Source organism: Pleurodeles waltl, chromosome 4_1 (assembly GCF_031143425.1).
Source record: "Pleurodeles waltl isolate 20211129_DDA chromosome 4_1, aPleWal1.hap1.20221129, whole genome shotgun sequence".
Lineage (NCBI taxonomy): Eukaryota > Metazoa > Chordata > Amphibia > Caudata > Salamandridae > Pleurodeles > Pleurodeles waltl.
The window spans coordinates 209,146,844-209,170,664 of record NC_090442.1 but is presented as its reverse complement, the minus strand read 5'-3'; the positions used below and the strand labels follow the sequence as shown (position 1 = coordinate 209,170,664).

Below are 23,821 nucleotides of genomic sequence, written 5' to 3'. Positions count from 1 at the left end.
TCTCCTTATGAGTTAGTGTTATTGTCTACCTCAATTGATTGATCATGTATGGTGCTTGACTTTCTCCAAGGCTAGGCTGCAAGTGAGCCTATTTTATTAGTAGTAGAGCGGTGGTAGAATTGGAAGTGTTTTACTTGATTTGCAATTGTTTTGCTCGTTTATGGGTATTTTACAGTATTATGCCCCCCCCCCACAAACTCCCCCATCAATTTCTCTTAATCTCACCAAGTTAGGAGTAAATTTCCACATTTTCCAACCACTCTACCTTGTACCTTTTTAATTTACTACCAGGTCCTAAACCTAAGTGTGTGGAGATCTCTGCCCCTGGGGCGGAGATCTCCATCACCAGGTGTGGATCTCTGTACACAAAAGATAGGAGCTGGAGGCAGAGATCGAGTTTATGAATTACTTTTTGAAGAAGGCAAAGTAGTACTACAGTGTGTATTTCAAAATATTTTTAGTAAACAGAGCTGATGGTCTGCAGGGTCCATCTTTTTAAGTGCACTGTATGGTGAACTGAACGCAGAGACTAAATTATGTCCTTACTTCTAAGATTAACCCCTTCTGATACTTAATGGAAGCCGCAGCATGACTCCACTGGGCGGGTCCAAGGCCAAGCTGTCCCTGTGCTATCTGCCCTGTCTTTTCCTTGCTTTTCCCCTGGTTTTTTTAGTACCTTCTGCTTGATTTGTCCTTGTTCTTCCTGCCTTCTTGCTTTTCCCCATTTTCTGTGTGCCTTCTCTTTACTTTTGCCTTGTTTTCACTGCTTTCTCCTTGCTTTTCCCCCCTTTTTTGTGCAACCTCCCCACGCAACTCCAGATCCTTACCTCATTTCTGGAATTCCAAAGGGCCCTCAAGACCTGGCTGTTCAAATGAACCTCCAGGACCTGTAGGCACCTGGATACCCTCTTGAGTGATTAGCTACGCTTTACAAATCCTAATTGATTGATTGATAATGCTAGAGTCCCCCGAAAATATCCCTACATATGTTAAGAAGTATCACCTAATATCTAGTCTCTTCCCAAAATCTGTTGGCTTACATTACAACATTTGGGAATGCCTAATAAGGAGATTTATAGACAAAAGACTATGGCAGAAGAAATCTAAAATGTTGCCATTTTCTACCAAAATCAGCTCTTGCTTCAATTGAAACACAGAACCCTGGACTGGGTCACCTCCTTTCTGACTGGCAGAACCCAGAGAGTCCGCCTCCCCCATTCCACTCGGAGGCCACAGAAATCATCTGTGGCATACCCCAGGGTTCGTCCCTCAGCCCGGCCCTCTTCAACATCTACATCGCCCGATCCCACAACCTCAACATCATCTCATACGCCAATGACACCCAGCTGATCCTCTCCCTCACTAAGGACTCCGCCAAGACCTACCTCCATGAAGGAATGAAGGCCATCACTAAATGGTTGAAGAGCAGCTGCCGCAAACTCAATTCGGACAACACGGAAGTCCTTATCTTCGGCTCCACCCCCTCCGCATGGGATGACTCCTGGTGGCCTGCCACTCTCGGAACCGCTCCCACTCACACCGACCACACACACAACCTAGGATTCATCTTGGACCCCTCACTATCCATGACCCAGAAAGTAAACGCCATCTCCTCCTCCTGCTTCAACACCCTCCACATGCTCCGAAAGATCTACAAATGGATACCCACCGAAACAGTCACCCAAGCCCTCGTAAAGCAGCAAACTGGACTACGGCAATGCCCTCTACGCAGGAACAACGGCCAAACTCCAGAAGAGGCGTCAAAGCATCCAGAACGCCTCCTCATCCTGGACATCCCCCACCACTCCCATATCACAGACCACCTGAAAAACCTGCACTGGGTCCCAGTCAACAAGAGAATCGCCTTCAAACTCCTCACCTACGCTCACAAAGCACTCCACAACATTGGACCAGAATACCTCAACAAACGACTCTCCCTCTACGCCCCCACCCGGCATCTCCGCTCCGCTGACCTCGCCCTCGCAACCATCCCACGCGTCCGCAGAACTACAACCGGCAGTAGATCATTTTCACACCTCGCCGCCAAAATGTGGAACACTCTTCCAACTCACCTGCGTCAGACCAAAGACCTCCTTACCTTCAGGAAACTTCTCAAGACCTGGCTGTTTGAGCAGCGGCAGCCCTTTCCCCTCACCCCTCGGCCCCCACTTTTTCCCCCTCCCCTCCTCAGCTCCTTGAGACCCTCACAGGTGAGTAGTGCGCTTTACAAATCCCTGACTGATTGAAAGTTACTTGAGATAACTATAACCAGTGAATTTCAGTGTTTTTTTCATTTGAAACAATGTGTTTTAATGAACATTTTCACCTAACTATATCGTCCATAGAACTTTTGTTATATTTAGGACCACATTTCTTCAGGAAATGGACTTTTTTGGTTTGTTTTTAGATTTGCCACTATTTGATGAATCTTCACAAAATTTTCAAAAAAAACTTCAGCTCCTCCCTGAAAATCTTCGGGTGATCTGTCAAGTGGGGGCTGGAAAAAAGGAGGAGCACAAAAAATAAGTTTACCCCTTTCAGTTTTCCCTAGGAAAAATTAGACACAGCTACAGCTAAACCAGTTGAACAAAATTACACTAAATTCAGCAGAAAACTAAAGCTTGGTCCCGAAAGTGTGCTTTTTGTGATCTGGTGTAAATACATTTAATAGTTCTTTAGAAATTGAGGTTAAATATAATTGTATATATAAATCAGTGGAGAATCCATGGATCCACAGATCAAAAGATTTGATATGATTGGCTGTCACCACATCAACAAAGATGCAGCAGCAGCCGCTTTAGGACTCTGGGACGCAGTCCCTTGTCCTGAATAATAATTGAAAAAACATAAATGGGGTAGGGTAGGGATACACACAACACACCCTCTCGCATTATGTACTGCACTGCCTTTAATACATTTTGCCCTGTCAATATTTTGACTGCTGTGTACCTCCTTCACACGCTTTTGCATACAATCACAGTTATGATTGCCACTTAACTGTACCTACTTTACTGATCTTTGAAGGATGCAAAGCTGAGCTGGATTTGGCAGAATCCAAACAAATGAAAGGTGGAATGCAGCAGATCTCAGAAGTAAGCATTTAACTATATCCACCCCCAGCTGGGGTTAAGCCTATTCTCAGCCCATAAAATGCAATCATAAAAGCAAACCCATGAAGTCTCTCATTTTAGCTGAAGGGCATAGAGCACCTGCTAGGAGTGATTTTGAACAATATGGTAAATTCTCCTGAGGGTCATGGATTTCAACCAATCAATCAGGTCTTTGAAAAGTGTGGCTTGTCACCGGCGAGGGTATCCAGGCGCTTGATGTAAGTCTCATTCAAAGAGCCAGGTCTTTAGCCTCTTCCTGAATTGGATCAGGGAGGGGGAGGTGCTGTAATTCTATCTGTATTTAACCACTGATTCCATCTTGACCACTGACTCCATTATGTGCTTAGCTTAGCTTCAGGTGCCCGCTGTCACATCGGTGGTTCAGGGTTTTTCCGTGCACAGCTTGTTTTCTACCCAGAATGTGTTTGTGCTCTTCTTCCCAGCACAAGGTTACATTGTGTTGGAACAAAATATGGGGGATGTGGAAGGTACATTGTTGGACCTGGCTTTTTGACAGGGACATCCCCAAACTTTTTGCCTCCTTCCTCCTATTTTTTCTGACCTGCTGTTGTTGGCTTTTGACCTCTGAGCACTTTACCACTGCTAACCAGTGCTAAAGTGCATATGCTCTCTGTGTAAATTGTACTATTGATTGGTTTATCCATGATTGACTATTTAATCTACCTGTAAGTCCCTATTAGAGTGCACTACATGTGCCTAGGGCCTGTAGATTAAATGCTACTAGTGGGCCTGCAGCACTGGTTGTGCCACCCACCTCAGTAGCCCCTTAACCTTGTCTCAGGCCTGCCATTGCAAGGCCTGTGTGTGCAGTTTCACTGCCACTTCGACTTGGCATTTAAAAGTACTTGCCAAGCCTAGAAATCCCCTTTTTCTACATATAAGTCATCCCTAATGTGTGCCCTAGGTAACCCCTAGAGCAGGGTGCTGTGTAGGTACAAGGCAGGACATGTACCTGTGTAGTTATATGTCCTGGTAGTGTAAAACTCCTAAATTCGTTTTTACACTACTGTGAGGCCTGCTCCCTTCATAGGCTAACATTGGGGCTGCCCTCATACACTGTTGAAGTGGCAGCTGCTGATCTGAAAGGAGCAGGAAGGTCATATTTGGTATGGCCAGAATGGTAATATAAAATCCTGCTGACTGGTGAAGTCGGATTTAATATTACTATTCTAGAAATGCCACTTTTAGAACGTGAGCATTTCTTTGCACTAAAAACTTGTTGTGCCCTTCAATCCACGTCTGGCTAGGTTTAGTTGACAGCTCCTTGTGCATTCACTCAGACACACCCCAAACACAGGGTACTCAGCCTCACTTGCATACATCTGCATTTTGAATGGGTCTTCCTGGGCTGGGAGGGTGGAGGGCCTGCCCTCACACAAAGGACTGCCACACCCCCTACTGGGACTCTGGCAGACAGGATTGAACTGAAAGGGAACTTGGTGCATTTCTTAGAGACTCTTTGAAGTCACCCCCACTTCAAAGGCACAACTTAGTATAAAACAGGGCCTCTGCCCTACCTCATCAGACACTTGCTGGAGAAGAAACCTGAACCAGAAACTACATCCTGCCAAGAAGAACTGCCTGGCTGCTCAAAGGACTCACCTGTCTGCTTTCCCCAAAGGACTGCTGTCTTGCTGTTGCCCTGCTGCCTTGCTGAACTCTTGTCTGGCTGTGAAAGTGCTCTCCAAGGGCTTGGATAGAGCTTGCCTCCTGTTCCTTGAAGTCTCAGGACCAAAAAGACTTCTTCCTTTCACGTGGACGCTCCGTGCGCCGAAAATTTCGACGCACAGCTTGTTTCGCGGCGAGAAAAACGCCGCACACCGACGCTGATCAACGCGACGCCCTCGGGACGATCGAGACTTCGACGCACAACCTCGCAAGGACAAAGCCGCCCGACTTCCAAGGAGAAATCGACGCGACGCCTACCGTGAGTGCGAAACTTTGACGCACGGCCTCGCAAGGACAACGCCGCCCGACTTCCAAGGAGAAATCGACGCGACGCCTGCCGTGAGACCAAAATTTCGACGCACGGCCTCGCAAGGTCAACGCCGCCCGACTTCCAAGGAGAAATCGACGCGACGCCTACCGTGAGATCGAAACTTCGACGCGCAGCCCCGCAGAACGACGCGCAGCCGGAAAATAAGCAGGAGAATCCACGCACAGACCCGGGACATCTGGTAATCCTCGCGATCCACAAAAAGAGACTGTCTGCGCGCCGGAAAACGACGCCCGACTTCCCCGCGTGGAAAAGAACGACGCAAGTCTGTGTGTGCTGAGCGGAAAACGACGCACACACCCCTTTTTCCACGCATCTCTTCTCCTGTGGCCCTCTGAGGAGATTTCCCACCAGAAACCAGGTACTCTGTGCTTGAAAGACACTTTATTGCTTTTTAAAGACTTAAAGACTCTTAATATCACTTTTCAGTGATATCTTTACAAATTCGTATTGCAACTTTGATCGTTTTGACCTACAATTATCCAGATAAATATTCTATATTTTTCTAAACACTGTGTGGTGTATTTTTGTGGTGTTATACTGTGGTGTTGTATGATTTATTGCACAAATGCTTTACACATTGCCTTCTAAGTTAAGCCTGACTGCTCGTGCCAAGCTACCGGAGGGTGAGCACAGGCTGATTTTGGATTGTGTGTGACTTACCCTGACTAGAGTGAGGGTTCTTGCTTGGACAGAGGGCAACCTATCTGCCAACCAAAAACCCCATTTCTAACATACATGATAAGAGAAGGCTTCAACTTGGGAATGTTTCCATCAAGAAAAAGTACAGCTTCTCTGTCTCAGAAATCGCATTAGGGCAGGGTTCGTTCCTTTGCGTGTTTTTGACACAGACCGAGCACTGCCTGCACTTGGATTTCATAACTTATGCGAAGGAAGTGGGAGATTGCCAGAACTTTCCACTTGGATTTGATTAAGGTATATAAGGTGGTGAGGCTTGGCACTGAGTTAGAAGGAGTTCTCCTGAAAGTGGAAGCACGGTTCAGGTTAAAATATCCCATGCTGGAAGGATCTCCTACTGCCTCAGCCATCCAGTGCTCCTCTGGTTGATGTTGGCAAAGATGAAGAAATCAACCCCCATGGTGATTGCTAGAAATGGGGTTTTTGGTTGGCAGTCAGGTTACCCTCTGTCCAAGCAAGAACCCTCACTCTAGTCAGGGTAAGTCACACACAATCCAAATTATCCTGTGCCCACCCTCTGGTAGCTTGGCACTGAGCAGTCAGGCTTAACTTAGAAGGCAATGTATAAAGCATTTGTGCAATAAATCATACAATAACACAATATAGCACCACAAAAATACACCACAGTGTTTAGAAAAATATATAATATTTATCTGGGTATTTGCAGGTCAAAACGATCAAAGATGCAACATGAATTTGTAAAGATATCACAGAAAAGTGATATGAAGTGTCTTAAGTCTTTAAAAAGTCAATAAAGTCTCTTTCAAGTACAAAGTACCTGGTTTGGAGTGGAAAAACTCCGCAGAGGGCCGCAGAAGAGGAGATGCGTGGAAAAATGGTGTGTGCGTCGGTTACGCCCCTTCACACACGGATTTGCGTCGTTATTTTTCACGCGGGGAGACGTGTGTCGTTCTATGGGAGGAAAAATGGTGTGTGCGTCGGTTTCGCCCCTTCACACACAGACTTGCGTCGTTATTTTTCACTTGGGGAAGACGTGCGTTGTTTTCGGGCACGCGGACCATCTCCTTCTGTAGATCGCGGGATTACCAGATGTCCCAGTGTCTGTGCGTGGATTCCTCGGCTTGTTATCTGGCTGCGCTTCGTTCCGGGGTGCTGTGCGTGGAATTTTCTTTCTCACGGCAGGCGTTGCGTTGATTTCCTCTCTGGAAGTCAGGCGGCGTTGTCCATGTGAGGCTGTGCGTTGAAGTTCCGGTCGCACCGCAGGTGTCGCGTCGAGCGGCGTCTTTCTGGATCGGCGTGCAGTGAATTTCTCACCGCGGAGCAAGCTGTGCGTCTAATTTTTCGGGGCACGAGGAGTCCAATTGAAAAAGAGAAGTCTTTTTGGTCCTGAGACTTCAGGGAACAGGAGGCAAGCTCTATCCAAGCCCTTGGAGAGCACTTTTACAGCCAGACAAGAGTTCAGCAAGGCAGCAAGCCAACAGCAAGGCAGCAGTACTTTGTAGAAAGCAGTTAGGTGAGTCCTTTGAGCAGCCAGGCAGTTCTTCTTGGCAGGATGCAGGGTCTGGTTCAGGTTTCTTCTCCAGCAAGTGTCTGAGGTGGTAGGGCAGAGGCCCTGTTTTATACCCAAATGTGCCTTTGAAGTGGGGGAGACTTCAAAGAGTGGCTAAGAAGTGCACCAGTTCCCCTTTCAGTTCAATCCTGTCTGCCAGGGTCCCAGTAGGGGGTGTGGCAGTCTTTTGTGTGAGAGCAGGCCCTCCACCCTCCCAGCCCAGGAAGACCCATTCAAAATGCAGATGTATGCAAGTGAGACTGAGTACCCTGTGTTTGGGGTGTGTCTGAGTGAATGCACAAGGAGCTGTCAACTAAACCCAGCCAGACGTGGATTGTAAGGCACAGAAAGATTTAAGTGCAAAGGAATGCTAACTTTCTAAAAGTGGTATTTCTAGAATAGTAATATTAAATCCAACTCCACCAGTCAGCAGGATTTTGTATTACCATTCTGGCCATACTAAATATGACCTTCCTACTCCTTTCAGATCAGCAGCTACCACTTCAATAATGTATGAGGGCAGCCCCAATGTTAGCTTATGAAGGGAGCAGGCCTCATAGTAGTGTAAAAACGAATTTAGGAGTTTTACACTAACCTCTTCTGTGCCTTGGACGAGATGATCTCGTCCAAGGCTACAGTTCCCCTGTGCCTTGGACGAGATCATCTCGTCCATGGCACAGGGGAACTTGGGGGCGCGCTAGCGCGCCCCCCGTGCACCCCCCTTCCCCCCCCCAAGTCGGGGATGGAAGGGGAAGACCTTCCCCTTCCACCCCCGAATCCCCCCACCCCCCCCCTGTGACGTCAGCGCGCGCGCGCGCGCTGATGTGTCACAGGGGCCTCCCTCGTCGCGCTGGAAGCTCTGCTTCCAGCGCGATTGAAAAAGAAATGCAAAAGCATTTCTTTTTCAATCACTTGGGAGGCCCGGAGGGGCTTCAAAGGGAAGGAAAAGTATTTCCTTCCCTTTGAAGTCCCTCCGAGGGTTTCAAAAGCCGGATTGCTTGCAATCCGGCTTTTGAAACCCCACTAGACACCAGGGATTTTTTTTTTCTTAGAAATTGACAAAAGGGAGCGACCCCTTGGGCAAGGGTCGCTCCCAGGGGGGGCATTTTTTTGAAAAGGCCTTTTCTGCCCCCCCTGGGGGCAGAAACCTCTAGGCACCAGGGACCATTTTTTTTTTTTTTTTTTTTTATTGAGGTGGGGAGCGACCCCTTAGGCAAGGGTCGTTCCCCTTGGGGGAAAATTATATTTTGGCCATTTCTGCCCCCCTTGGGGGCAGATTGGCCTATTTTGATGAGGCCAATCTGCCCCCAAGGGGGGTAGAAACCACTAGACACCAGGGATTTTTTTAATTTTTTATTGTTATTGACAAAAGGGAGCGACCCCTTGGGCAAGGGTCGCTCCCAGGGGGGCATATTTTCGGGAAGGCCTTTTCTGCCCCCCCTGGGGGCAGATCGGCCTACTATTAGGCCGATCTGCCCCCAGGGGGGGCAGAAACCTCTAGGCACCAGGGCCCATTTTTTTTTTTTTGTTTCATTTTTTTTTTTTTGGTGGGGAGCGACCCCTTAGGCAAGGGTCGCTCCCCTTGGGAGAAAATTATATTTTGCCCATTTCTGCCCCCCTTGGGGGCAGATTGGCCTATTTTGATGAGGCCAATTTGCCCCCAAGGGGGGTAGAAACCACTAGACACCAGGGAGTTTTTTCTTTGCGTGAATTTCACGCAAAGGGAGCGACCACTTAGGCAAGGGTCGCTCCCTGGGGGGGGAGGGGAATTTATTTTAGGCCATTTCTGCCCCCCCTGGGGGCAGATCGGCCTAATAATAGGCCGATCTGCCCCCAGGGGGGGAAGAAACCTCTAGGCGCCAGGGCAAATTTTTTTTGTGTGTTTTTTTTTTTTGTTCTTTTTTTTTTTTTAGAGATGGGGAGCGACCCATCAGGCAAGGGTCGCTCCCCTGGGGGGCAAATTGTATTTAGACCATTTCTGCCCCCCTGGGGGCAGATTGGCCGATTTTAGGTCAATCTGCCCCCAAGGGGGCAGAAACCACTAGGCACCGGGGATTTGTTTTTTGGCGCCAATGTCACGCAGGGGGAGCGACCCCGTAGGCAAGGGTCGCTCCCGGGGGGGGGTGGGGGTTGGGGGGGCAAATTTATTTTAGGCCATTTCTGCCCCCCCGGGGGACAGATCGGCCTATTATTAGGCCGAACTGCCCCCGGGGGGGGGCAGAACACTCTAGGCGCCAGGGCAATTTTTTTTTTGTGTTTTTTTTTTTTGTTGTTTCTTTTTTTAGAGATGGGGAGCGACCCATCAGGCAAGGGTCGCTCCCCTGGGGGGGGGCAAATTGTATTTAGACCATTTCTGCCCCCCTGGGGGCAGATTGGCCAATTTTAGGTCAATCTGCCCCCAAGGGGGCAGAAACCACTAGGCACCGGGGATTTGTTTTTTGGCGCCAATGTCACGCAGGGGGAGCGACCCCGTAGGCAAGGGTCGCTCCCGGGGGGGGGGGGGTTGGGGTTGGGGGGGCAAATTTATTTTAGGCCATTTCTGCCCCCCCGGGGGACAGATCGGCCTATTATTAGGCCGAACTGCCCCCGGGGGGGGGCAGAACACTCTAGGCGCCAGGGCAATTTTTTTTTTGTGTTTTTTTTTTTTGTTGTTTCTTTTTTTAGAGATGGGGAGCGACCCATCAGGCAAGGGTCGCTCCCCTGGGGGGGGGGGGCAAATTGTATTTAGACCATTTCTGCCCCCCTGGGGGCAGATTGGCCAATTTTAGGTCAATCTGCCCCCAAGGGGGCAGAAACCACTAGGCACCGGGGATTTGTTTTTTGGCGCCAATGTCACGCAGGGGGAGCGACCCCGTAGGCAAGGGTCGCTCCCGGGGGGGGGGGGTTGGGGTTGGGGGGGCAAATTTATTTTAGGCCATTTCTGCCCCCCCGGGGGACAGATCGGCCTATTATTAGGCCGAACTGCCCCGGGGGGGGGGGGGGGGGCAGAACACTCTAGGCGCCAGGGCAATTATTTTTTTGTGTTTTTTTTTTTTTGTTGTTTCTTTTTTTAGAGATGGGGAGCGACCCATCAGGCAAGGGTCGCTCCCCTGGGGGGGCAAATTGTATTTAGACCATTTCTGCCCCCCTGGGGGGCAGATTGGCCAATTTTAGGTCAATCTGCCCCCAAGGGGGCAGAAATCACTAGGCACCGGGGATTTGTTTTTTGGCGCCAATGTCACGCAGGGGGAGCGACCCCGTAGGCAAGGGTCGCTGCCGGGGGGGGGTGGGGGTTGGGGGGGCAAATTTATTTTAGGCCATTTCTGCCCCCCCGGGGGACAGATCGGCCTATTATTAGGCTGAACTGCCCCCGGGGGGGGGGGGGCAGAACACTCTAGGCGCCAGGGCAATTATTTTTTTGTTTCTTTTTTTAGAGATGGGGAGCGACCCATCAGGCAAGGGTCGCTCCCCTGGGGGGGCAAATTGTATTTAGACCATTTCTGCCCCCCTGGGGGCAGATTGGCCAATTTTAGGTCAATCTGCCCCCAAGGGGGCAGAAATCACTAGGCACCGGGGATTTGTTTTTTGGCGCCAATGTCACGCAGGGGGAGCGACCCCGTAGGCAAGGGTCGCTCCCGGGGGGGGTGGGGGTTGGGGGGGCAAATTTATTTTAGGCCATTTCTGCCCCCCCGGGGGACAGATCGGCCTATTATTAGGCCGAACTGCCCCCGGGGGGGGGGCAGAACACTCTAGGCGCCAGGGCAATTATTTTTTTGTGTTTTTTTTTTTTTGTTGTTTCTTTTTTAGAGATGGGGAGCGACCCATCAGGCAAGGGTCGCTCCCCTGGGGGGGCAAATTGTATTTAGACCATTTCTGCCCCCCTGGGGGCAGATTGGCCAATTTTAGGTCAATCTGCCCCCAAGGGGGCAGAAATCACTAGGCACCGGGGATTTGTTTTTTGGCGCCAATGTCACGCAGGGGGAGCGACCCCGTAGGCAAGGGTCGCTGCCGGGGGGGGGTGGGGGTTGGGGGGGCAAATTTATTTTAGGCCATTTCTGCCCCCCCGGGGGACAGATCGGCCTATTATTAGGCTGAACTGCCCCCGGGGGGGGGGGGGCAGAACACTCTAGGCGCCAGGGCAATTATTTTTTTGTGTTTTTTTTTTTTTGTTGTTTCTTTTTTAGAGATGGGGAGCGACCCATCAGGCAAGGGTCGCTCCCCTGGGGGGGCAAATTGTATTTAGACCATTTCTGCCCCCCTGGGGGCAGAATGGCCAATTTTAGGTCAATCTGCCCCCAAGGGGGCAGAAACCACTAGGCACCGGGGATTTGTTTTTTGGCGCCAATGTCACGCAGGGGGAGCGACCCCGTAGGCAAGGGTCGCTCCCGGGGGGGGTGGGGGTTGGGGGGGCAAATTTATTTTAGGCCATTTCTGCCCCCCCGGGGGACAGATCGGCCTATTATTAGGCCGAACTGCCCCCGGGGGGGGGGGGGCAGAACACTCTAGGCGCCAGGGCAATTTTTTTTTTGTGTTTTTTATTTTTTGTTGTTTCTTTTTTTAGAGATGGGGAGCGACCCATCAGGCAAGGGTCGCTCCCCTGGGGGGGCAAATTGTATTTAGACCATTTCTGCCCCCCTGGGGGCAGATTGGCCAATTTTAGGTCAATCTGCCCCCAAGGGGGCAGAAACCACTAGGCACCGAGGATTTGTTTTTTGGCGCCAATGTCACGCAGGGGGAGCGACCCCGTAGGCAAGGGTCGCTCCCGGGGGGGGGGGTGGGTGTTGGGGGGGCAAATTTATTTTAGGCCATTTCAGCCCCCCTGGGGGCAGATTGGCCAATTGTAGGTCAATCTGCCCCCAAGGAGGCAGAAACCACTAGGCACCGGGGATTTGTTTTTTGGCGCCAATGTCACGCAGTGGGAGCGACCCCGTAGGCAAGGGTCGCTCCCGGCGGGGGAGGGTGGGCGTTGGGGGGGCAAATTTATTTTAGGCCATTTCTGCCCCCCCGGGGGGCAGATCGGCCTATTATTAGGCCGAACTGCCCCCGGGGGGGGGGGCAGAACACTCTAGGCGCCAGGGCAATTTTTTTTTTGTGTTTTTTTTTTTTTGTTGTTTCTTTTTTTAGAGATGGGGAGCGACCCATCAGGCAAGGGTCGCTCCCCTGGGGGGGCAAATTGTATTTAGACCATTTCTGCCCCCCTGGGGGCAGATTGGCCAATTTTAGGTCAATCTGCCCCCAAGGGGGCAGAAACAACTAGGCACCGGGGATTTGTTTTTTGGCGCCAATGTCACGCAGGGGGAGCGACCCCGTAGGCAAGGGTCGCTCCCAGCGGGGGAGGGTGGGGGTTGGGGGGGCAAATTTATTTTAGGGCATTTCTGCCCCACCCCCCTGGGGCCGGCTGAGCTACAGGCCAAACACCACAGGTAGGCACCTTGCAAAAAACACCTCTGTTTTCTGTGAAAAAATATGTTGTGTCCACGTTGTGTTTTGGGCCATTTCCTTTTGTGGGCGCTAGGCCTACCCACAGAAGTGATGTACCATTTTTATCGAGAGACTTAGGGGAACGCTGGGTGGAAGGAAATTTGTGGCTCCTCTCAGATTCCAGAACTTTCTGTCACCGAAATGAGAGGAAAAAGTGTTTTTTGGGCCAAATTTTTATGTTTGCAAAGGATTCTGGGTAACATAACCTGGTCAGAGCCCCGCAAGTCACCCCATCTTGGATTCCCCTGGATTTCTAGTTTTCAAAAATGCACTGGTTTGCTAGGTTTCCTCAGGTGTCGGCTGAGCTACAGGCCAAAATCCACAGGTATGCACTGCTTTTTATAAAAAAAAGTGATGTGTCCACGTTGTGTTTTGGGCCCTTTCCTTTCGTCGGCGCTAGTCCTACCCACACAAGTGAGGTATCATTTTTATCGGGAGACTTGGGGGAACGCTGGGTAGAAGGAAATTTGTGGCTCCTCTCAGATTCCAGAACTTTGTGCCACAGAAATGTGAGGAACATGTGTATTTTTAGCCAAATTTTGAGGTTTGCAAAGGATTCTGGGTAACAGAACCTGGTCCGAGCCCCGCAAGTCACCCCTCCTTGGATTCCCCTAGGTCTCTAGTTTTCAGAAATGCACAGGTTTGGTAGGTTTCCCTAGGTGCCGGCTGAGCTAGAGGCCAAAATCTACAGGTAGGCACTTCGCAAAAAACACCTTTGTTTTTTTCCAAAATTTAGGATGTGTCCACGTTGCGCTTTGGGGTGTTTCCTGTCGCCGGCGCTAGGCCTACCCACGCAAGTGAGGTATCATTTTTATCGGGAGACTTGGGGGAACGCTGGGTGGAAGGAAATTTGTAGCTCCTCTCAGATTCCAGAACTTTCTGCCACAGAAATGTGAGGGACATGTGTTTTTTTAGCCAAATGTTGAGGTTTGCAAAGGATTCTGGGTAACAGAACCTGGTCCGAGCCCCGCAAGTCACCCCTCCTTGGATTCCCCTAGGTCTCTAGTTTTCAGAAATGCATAGGTTTGGTAGGTTTCCCATTTTTATCGAGAGACTTAGGGGAACGCTGGGTGGAAGGAAATTTGTGGCTCCTCTCAGATTCCAGAACTTTCTGTCACCGAAATGAGAGGAAAAAGTGTTTTTTGGGCCAAATTTTTATGTTTGCAAAGGATTCTGGGTAACATAACCTGGTCAGAGCCCCGCAAGTCACCCCATCTTGGATTCCCCTGGATTTCTAGTTTTCAAAAATGCACTGGTTTGCTAGGTTTCCTCAGGTGTCGGCTGAGCTACAGGCCAAAATCCACAGGTATGCACTGCTTTTTATAAAAAAAAGTGATGTGTCCACGTTGTGTTTTGGGCCTTTCCTGGGAATTTGGCTAGAGGCCAAAATCTACAGGTAGTCACTTTGCTAAAAACTGCTCTGTTTTCTGTGATATGTCCAGGTTGTGTTTTGGGGCATATCCTGTCGCGGGCGCTAGGCCTACCCACACAAGTGAGGTATCATTTTTATCGGGAGACGTGGGGGAACGCTGGGTGGAAGGAAATTTGTGGCTCCTCTCAGATTCCAGAACTTTCTGCCACAGAAATGTGAGGAACATGTGTTTTTTTTGCCAAATTTTGAGGTTTGCAAAGGATTCTGGGTAACAGAACCTGGTCCGAGCCACACAAGTCACCCCTCCTTGGATTCCCCTAGGTCTCTAGTTTTCAGAAATGCATAGGTTTGGTAGGTTTCCCTAGGTGGCGGCTGAGCTAGAGGCCAAAATCTACAGGTAGTCACTTTGCTAAAAACAGCTCTGTTTTCTGTGATGTGTCCACGTTGTGTTTTGGGGCATATCCTGTCGCGGGCGCTAGGCCTACCCACACAAGTGAGGTATCATTTTTATCGGGAGACGTGGGGGAACGCTGGGTGGAAGGAAATTTGTGGCTCCTCTCAGATTCCAGAACTTTCTGCCACAGAAATGTGAGGAACATGTGTTTTTTTAGCCAAATTTTGAGGTTTGCAAAGGATTCTGGGTAACAGAACCTGGTCCGAGCCACACAAGCCACCCCTCCTTGGATTCCCCTAGGTCTCTAGTTTTCAGAAATGCATAGGTTTGGTAGGTTTCCCTAGGTGGCGGCTGAGCTAGAGGCCAAAATCTACAGGTAGTCACTTTGCTAAAAACAGCTCTGTTTTCTGTGATATGTCCACGTTGTGTTTTGGGGCATATCCTGTTGCGGGCGCTAGGCCGACCCACACAAGTGAGGTATCATTTTTATCGGGAGACGTGGGGGAACGCTGGGTGGAAGGAAATTTGTGGCTCCTCTCAGATTCCAGAACTTTCTGCCACAGAAATGTGAGGAACATGTGTTTTTTTAGCCAAATTTTGAGGTTTGCAAAGGATTCTGGGTAACAGAACCTGGTCCGAGCCACACAAGTCACCCCTCCTTGGATTCCCCTAGGTCTCTAGTTTTCAGAAATGCATAGGTTTGGTAGGTTTCCCTAGGTGGCGGCTGAGCTAGAGGCCAAAATCTACAGGTAGTCACTTTGCTAAAAACAGCTCTGTTTTCTGTGATATGTCCAGGTTGTGTTTTGGGGCATATCCTGTCGCGGGCGCTAGGCCTACCCACACAAGTGAGGTATCATTTTTATCGGGAGACGTGGGGGAACGCTGGGTGGAAGGAAATTTGTGGCTCCTCTCAGATTCCAGAACTTTCTGCCACAGAAATGTGAGGAACATGTGTTTTTTTAGCCAAATTTTGAGGTTTGCAAAGGATTCTGGGTAACCGAACCTGGTCCGAGCCACACAAGTCACCCCTCCTTGGATTCCCCTAGGTCTCTAGTTTTCAGAAATGCACAGGTTTGGTAGGTTTCCCTAGGTGGCGGCTGAGCTAGAGGCCAAAATCTACAGGTAGTCACTTTGCTAAAAACAGCTCTGTTTTCTGTGATGTGTCCAGGTTGTGTTTTGGGGCATATCCTGTCGCGGGCGCTAGGCCTACCCACACAAGTGAGGTATCATTTTTATCGGGAGACGTGGGGGAATGCTGGGTGGAAGGAAATTTGTCGCTCCTCTCAGATTCCAGAACTTTCTGCCACAGAAATGTGAGGAACATGTGTTTTTTTAGCCAAATTTTGAGGTTTGCAAAGGATTCTGGGTAACAGAAACTGGTCCGAGCCACACAAGTCACCCCTCCTTGGATTCCCCTAGGTCTCTAGTTTTCAGAAATGCACAGGTTTGGTAGGTTTCCCTAGGTGGCGGCTGAGCTAGAGGCCAAAATCTACAGGTAGTCACTTTGCTAAAAACAGCTCTGTTTTCTGTGATATGTCCACGTTGTGTTTTGGGGCATATCCTGTCGCGGGCGCTAGGCCTACCCACACAAGTGAGGTATCATTTTTATCGGGAGATGTGGGGGAACGCTGGGTGGAAGGAAATTTGTGGCTCCTCTCAGATTCCAGAACTTTCTGCCACAGAAATGTGAGGAACATGTGTTTTTTTAGCCAAATTTTGAGGTTTGCAAAGGATTCTGGGGAACAGAACCTGGTCCGAGCCACACAAGTCACCCCTCCTTGGATTCCCCTAGGTCTCTAGTTTTCAGAAATGCATAGGTTTGGTAGGTTTCCCTAGGTGGCGGCTGAGCTAGAGGCCAAAATCTACAGGTAGTCACTTTGCTAAAAACAGCTCTGTTTTCTGTGATATGTCCAGGTTGTGTTTTGGGGCATATCCTGTCGCGGGCGCTAGGCCTACCCACACAAGTGAGGTATCATTTTTATCGGGAGACGTGGGGGAACGCTGGGTGGAAGGAAAATCTGTGGCTCCTCTCAGATTCCAGAACTTTCTGCCACAGAAATGTGAGGAACATGTGTTTTTTTAGCCAAATTTTGAGGTTTGCAAAGGATTCTGGGTAACCGAACCTGGTCCGAGCCACACAAGTCACCCCTCTTTGGATTCCCCTAGGTCTCTAGTTTTCAGAAATGCACAGGTTTGGTAGGTTTCCCTAGGTGGCGGCTGAGCTAGAGGCCAAAATCTACAGGTAGTCACTTTGCTAAAAACAGCTCTGTTTTCTGTGATGTGTCCAGGTTGTGTTTTGGGGCATATCCTGTCACGGGCGCTAGGCCTACCCACACAAGTGAGGTATCATTTTTATCGGGAGACGTGGGGGAATGCTGGGTGGAAGGAAATTTGTCGCTCCTCTCAGATTCCAGAACTTTCTGCCACAGAAATGTGAGGAACATGTGTTTTTTTAGCCAAATTTTGAGGTTTGCAAAGGATTCTGGGGAACAGAACCTGGTCCGAGCCACACAAGTCACCCCTCCTTGGATTCCCCTAGGTCTCTAGTTTTCAGAAATGCACAGGTTTGGTAGGTTTCCCTAGGTGGCGGCTGAGCTAGAGGCCAAAATCTACAGGTAGTCACTTTGCTAAAAACAGCTCTGTTTTCTGTGATGTGTCCAGGTTGTGTTTTGGGGCATATCCTGTCGCGGGCGCTAGGCCTACCCACACAAGTGAGGTATCATTTTTATCGGGAGACGTGGGGGAATGCTGGGTGGAAGGAAATTTGTCGCTCCTCTCAGATTCCAGAACTTTCTGCCACAGAAATGTGAGGAACATGTGTTTTTTTAGCCAAATTTTGAGGTTTGCAAAGGATTCTGGGTAACAGAAACTGGTCCGAGCCACACAAGTCACCCCTCCTTGGATTCCCCTAGGTCTCTAGTTTTCAGAAATGCACAGGTTTGGTAGGTTTCCCTAGGTGGCGGCTGAGCTAGAGGCCAAAATCTACAGGTAGTCACTTTGCTAAAAACAGCTCTGTTTTCTGTGATATGTCCACGTTGTGTTTTGGGGCATATCCTGTCGCGGGCGCTAGGCCTACCCACACAAGTGAGGTATCATTTTTATCGGGAGATGTGGGGGAACGCTGGGTGGAAGGAAATTTGTGGCTCCTCTCAGATTCCAGAACTTTCTGCCACAGAAATGTGAGGAACATGTGTTTTTTTAGCCAAATTTTGAGGTTTGCAAAGGATTCTGGGGAACAGAACCTGGTCCGAGCCACACAAGTCACCCCTCCTTGGATTCCCCTAGGTCTCTAGTTTTCAGAAATGCATAGGTTTGGTAGGTTTCCCTAGGTGGCGGCTGAGCTAGAGGCCAAAATCTACAGGTAGTCACTTTGCTAAAAACAGCTCTGTTTTCTGTGATATGTCCAGGTTGTGTTTTGGGGCATATCCTGTCGCGGGCGCTAGGCCTACCCACACAAGTGAGGTATCATTTTTATCGGGAGACGTGGGGGAACGCTGGGTGGAAGGAAAATCTGTGGCTCCTCTCAGATTCCAGAACTTTCTGCCACAGAAATGTGAGGAACATGTGTTTTTTTAGCCAAATTTTGAGGTTTGCAAAGGATTCTGGGTAACCGAACCTGGTCCGAGCCACACAAGTCACCCCTCTTTGGATTCCCCTAGGTCTCTAGTTTTCAGAAATGCACAGGTTTGGTAGGTTTCCCTAGGTGGCGGCTGAGCTAGAGGCCAAAATCTACAGGTAGTCACTTTGCTAAAAACAGCTCTGTTTTCTGTGATGTGTCCAGGTTGTGTTTTGGGGCATATCCTGTCACGGGCGCTAGGCCTACCCACACAAGTGAGGTATCATTTTTATCGGGAGACGTGGGGGAATGCTGGGTGGAAGGAAATTTGTCGCTCCTCTCAGATTCCAGAACTTTCTGCCACAGAAATGTGAGGAACATGTGTTTTTTTAGCCAAATTTTGAGGTTTGCAAAGGATTCTGGGTAACAGAACCTGGTCCGAGCCACACAAGTCACCCCTCCTTGGATTCCCCTAGGTCTCTAGTTTTCAGAAATGCACAGGTTTGGTAGGTTTCCCTAGGTGGCGGCTGAGCTAGAGGCCAAAATCTACAGGTAGTCACTTTGCTAAAAAAAGCTCTGTTTTCTGTGATGTGTCCACGTTGTGTTTTGGGGCATATCCTGTTGCGGGCGCTAGGCCTACCCAAACAAGTGAGGTATCATTTTTATCGGGAGACTTGGGGGAACATAGAATAGCAAAACAAGTGTTATTGCCCCTTGTCTTTCTCTACATTTATTCCTTCCAAATATAGGGGTGTGTGTAAAAAAGACATCTATTTGAGAAATTCCATGTAATTCACGTGCTACTATGGTCACCCCGGAATTCAGAGATGTGCAAATAACCACTGCTCCTCAACACCTTATCTTGTGCCCTTTTTGGAAATGCAAAGGTTTTCTTGATAGCTATTTTTTACTCCTTATATTTCAGCAAATGAATTACTGTATACCCGGTATAGAATGAAAACGCACTGCAGGGTGCAGCTCATTCATTGGCTCTGGGTTCCTCGGGTTCTTGATGAACCTACAAACCCTATATATCCGCGCAACCAGAGGAGTCCAGCAGACGTAACGGTATATTGCTTTCGATAATCTGACATTGCAGGGAAAAGTTACAGAGTAAAAAGTAGAGAAAAATTGATGTTTTTTTCACCTCAATTTCAATATTTTTCTTTTTCAGCTGTTATGTTCTGTAGGAAACCCTTGTAGGATCTACACAAATGACCCCTTGCTGAATTCAGAATTTTGTCTACTTTTCAGAAATGTTTAGGTTTCTGGGATCCAGCATTGGTTTCATGACTATTCCTGTCACTGACTGGAAGGAGGCTGAAAGCACAAAAAATTGCACAAATGGGGTATGCCCCAGTAAAATGCCAAAATTGTGTTGAAAAATTGGGTTTTCGGATTCAAGTCTGCCTGTTCCTGAAAGCTGGGAAGCTGCTGAGTGTAGCACCGCAAACCCTTTGTTGATGCCATTTTCAGGGGAAAAACCACAAGCCTTCTTCTGCAGCCCCTTTTTCCAATTTTTTTGAAAAAAATGAAATTTTCACTGTATTTTGGCCAATTTCTTGGCCTCCTTCAGGGGAACCCACAAAGTCTGGGTACCTTTAGAATCCCTAGGATGTTGGAAAAAAAGGACGCAAATTTGGCTTGGTTAGCTTATGTGGACAAAAAGTTATGAGGGCCTAAGCGCGAACTGCCCCAAATAGGCAAAAAAAGGCCTGGCACAGGAGGGGGAAAAGGCCTGGCAGCGAAGGGGCTAACAGGACATGTAAACTACACAGGTACATGTCCTGCCTTTTACCCACACAGCACCCTGCTCTAGGGGTTACCTAGGACACACATTAGAGGTGACTTATATGTAGAAAAAGGGGAGTTTTAGGCTTGGCAAGTACTTTTAAATGCCAATTCGAGGTGGCAGTGAAACTGCACACACAGGCCTTGCAATGGCAGGCCTGAGACAAGGTTAAGGGGCTACTTAAGTGGGTGGCACAACCAGCACTGCAGGTCCACTAGTAGCATTTAATCTACAGGACCTAGGCACATATAGTGCACATTACTAGGGACTTATAGGTCAATTAAATAGTCCAATTGGGTATGATCCAATGTTACCATGTTTAAGGGGAGAGAGCATATGCACTTTAGCACTGGTTAGCAGTGGTAAAGTGCACAGAGTCTAAAAACCAGCAAAAATGAGGTCAGAAAAAGAGAAAGAGGAAGGCAAAAAGTCTGGGGATAACCCTGCAGAAGGGCCATTTCCAACAGTGATTAATTTTAATTCTTAGTTATCTAGCTTTACTATGTATATATACATATGCACTGTACATACCCATTGTTGATGTATTGCACATTTTCTACCTATCATTGTTTAACTGTTGTGATTATTTTGATATCTCCACATGTTTTACTGCATTCAAGTTCATGCTCATGTTCATATTTTTGTGTGCTTTTGTTTGAGATATGGGAAGTGCCTTGATAAATTAATTACTCAAACTAAGGGGGTCATTCTGACCGCGGCGGTCGGCGGTCGCCGCCCGCCAAGCGGTTCCTGCCGAAAGACCGCTCCGCGGTCAAAAGACCGCGGCGGCCATTCTGGCTTTCCCGCGGGGCCAGCGGGCGACCGCCAGAAGACCGCCGGCCGGCCCAGCGGGAAAGCCCCTTCAACAATGAAGCCGGCTCGGAATGGAGCCGGCGGAGTTGCAGGGGTGTGACGGGTGCAGTGGCACCCGTCGCGATTTTCACTGTCTGCAAAGCAGACAGTGAAAATCTTTGTGGGGCCCTGTTAGGGGGCCCCTGCACTGCCCATGCCAGTGGCATGGGCAGTGCAGGGGCCCCCAGGGGCCCCACGGCACCCGTTCCCGCCATCCTGGTTCTGGCGGTGGACACCGCCAGAAACAGGCTGGCGGGAAGGCGGTCGGAATCCCCATGGCGGTGCTGCAACCAGCGCCGCCATGGCGGATACCCTGGGCCAGCGGGAAACCGGCGGGAAACCGCCGGCTCCCCTTTTCTGACCGCGGCTTTACCGCCGCGGTCAGAATCGCCCAGGAAGCACCGCCAGCCTGTTGGCGGTGCTTCCGCCACCCTCCGCCATGGCGGTCATGGACCGCCAGGGTCAGAATGACCCCCTAAGAGTGCTGCATTCTTTGGCTTTGTTCCCACTTAGTTTGAAGCTAAGCAGAACAGTTGTGGAGATGGAGGGGTCTGTTCCAGGCTTTGCAGAAAGATGGGAGGAGCATCCTCTGGCACACAGCATTTGCAAGGGATCTGTGTGAGGGCTATGTGTGTGAAGCAGAGGATTTAATGACTTTAGAGGTATCAGGGACACCACCAAACATACTTTAAATGTTGTGGGGGCTGCTGGGAGTACAGCAGCCCCACAGCAACATTATAAAACAGTGTATTTTTTTAATGTTGCTGGAGAACTACTAACGTCTCTGCAGCTCCCACAACCATAAAAAAAAACATTTGGTGGCGCACTTGTTACTTCTAGGTCATCACCAGCATTGAAAAATGTTTTTTTTTAAAGTCCTCGAAGAATATTTATGCAGGCACTCTCTAGCTGGAGCAGTGTATGTGAAATGAGTAGTTACTCAGCTTATTTCACATTCACTGTTTTTTTATTTATTTAGGGAAGGTATGTGCGGCTCTCAACCCTGAGCCTTCTGAAGGCCTTGGGAACCCCATCCTGCAGGTCCAATCAGTTTTCTTAATGGGGAGGGGGATGTATATCTCCCCTCCCTAGTCAAGGAACTCAGGCTTGCTCCTGTCCAACTGGAGCAGAGAAAAGTTGTCCCATCACCGGGAGCAAAAACATTTAGTTGCCTCCCACCACACACTTAATGGAGGCAGGCAGGTGAGCCATCAGGGGCCACGGGCCTTGGGCTCTACCCCCCCAGGCTACATGGGCAGCAATTGCTGTGGGTGTTCTGGGTGAGACCGGTGCACCAACAACATTTTTACATGTGTTGCGGCATCTGGGGATGTAGTCCCCAGGGCCTTGTAATGGCCTGGGGAGGGTGGCCACACCCTTTGACCTTTGATAATGTATTGCAGCCCCAGGGGTTTGTGTTCCTGGGGCCTGACAGTGGCTCAGGGAGGGAAGGGGCCCTCTCCCCTTTATTAAAAATAAAAATAACTCACCTCCTGTGGCCCACGCCCACCCAGCTCAGAATAAAACTAAATAGGACAGGAGGTTGTCTTTTTTTAACAGTACTGGAGACCTGAAAATCTGCTACCACCCACCCCCGGGCTCTGGCCCACCCCAGGGGTGTATGGTGAGGGGGTTTTAATAAAAGGATATTCACCACCGTGTTTTTTTGGAAGCTGTGGATTCTCTGCTGAGCAATGGTAGGTGTTAGAAATGGGGTCTTTGGTTGACAGTCAGGTCACCCCCTGTCCAAGCAAGGACCCTCACTCTATCCAGGGTAAAATAGAATCACCCTCAGCTAACCCCTGCTTACCCCCTTGGTAGCTTGGCAGAGCAGTAGGCTTAACTTCAGAGTGCTAGGTGTAAAGTATTTGTACCAACACAGACAGTAACTTAATGAAAACACTACAAAATGACACAAAACCAGTTTAGAACAATATGAAATATTTATCTAAACAAAACAAGACCAAAACGACAAAAATCCGACATACACAAATCAAGTTATGAATTTTTAAAGATTAAACTTAAAAATAGTGCTTAGAAACACAAAATGCTTCGATGAGGTGTTAACACAGCATTGTGACGGAGTCGCTCCCAACAAGCTGCCCCAGCGGCGCCAGACACGGAGTCGCGTAGACCCACAAGTACAGTACCTTTGGTGAAGAGTGAAAACAAGTCGATGCGCGAAGTCGTGCGAAACGTTGAATCTGCGCACTTCGAGCGCTGTCGGTCACGACGTGGTGCGGTGACTTCCACAGAGTCACGGACTTCAGTGGGGCTGCAGCGGCGTCGGGCCTGCAAAGGTCGTCGCGTTCCAGCGAAGGTCGTTACGTTCCAGCGAAGATCACGGAGTACGTTGCAGGCGGCGTCACCGGATTCAGCAGCGGCGTCAGTCCGAAGTCGTCCGAAGTCGATTTCCTTGGATTTCCACCAGCTTTCCTTTCAAGGGCCCAGGGAATGGATAGGGCACCACTTGTCAGAGCAGGAGCGTCTCCAGTGACTCCAGGTGCTGGCAGAGAGAAGTCTTTGCTGTCCCTGAGACTTCAAACAACAGGAGGCAAGCTCTAAATCAAGCCATTGGAGATTTCTTTACAAGATGGAAGGCACACAAAGTCCAGTCTTTCCCCTCTTACTCTGGCAGAAGCAGCAACTGCTGGTTGGCTCCACAAAGCACAGTCACAGGCAGGGCAGCACTTCTCCTCAGCTCTTCTCCAGGCAGAGGTTCCTCTTGATGTCCAGAAGTGATCTAAAGTCTGTGGTTTTGGGTGCCCTTCTTATACCCAATTTCTCCTTTGAAGTAGGCCTACTTCAAAGTAAAGTATATTTTGAATGTGAAATCCTGCCTTTCCCAGGGCAGGCCCCAGACACTCACCAGGGGGTCGGAGACGGCATTGTGTGAGGACAGGCACAGCCCTTTCAGGTGTAAGTGACCACTCCTCCCCTACCTCCTAGCACAAATGGCTCATCAGGAAATACAGACTACACCCCAGTTCCCCTTGTGCCACTGTCTAGTGTGATGTGCAACCAGCCCAACTGTCAAACTGACCCAGACAGGGAAGCCA

General features: G+C 49.4%; 1 protein-coding gene across 1 annotated transcript in view; it reads right to left on the bottom strand.

Moving 5' to 3' along the window:
- Window positions 1–23,821, bottom strand: part of LOC138287583 (sodium- and chloride-dependent GABA transporter 1-like) — a 596,565-nt gene that overhangs the window by 1,070 nt on the left and 571,674 nt on the right. The gene's annotated exons all lie outside the window — the stretch shown is intronic.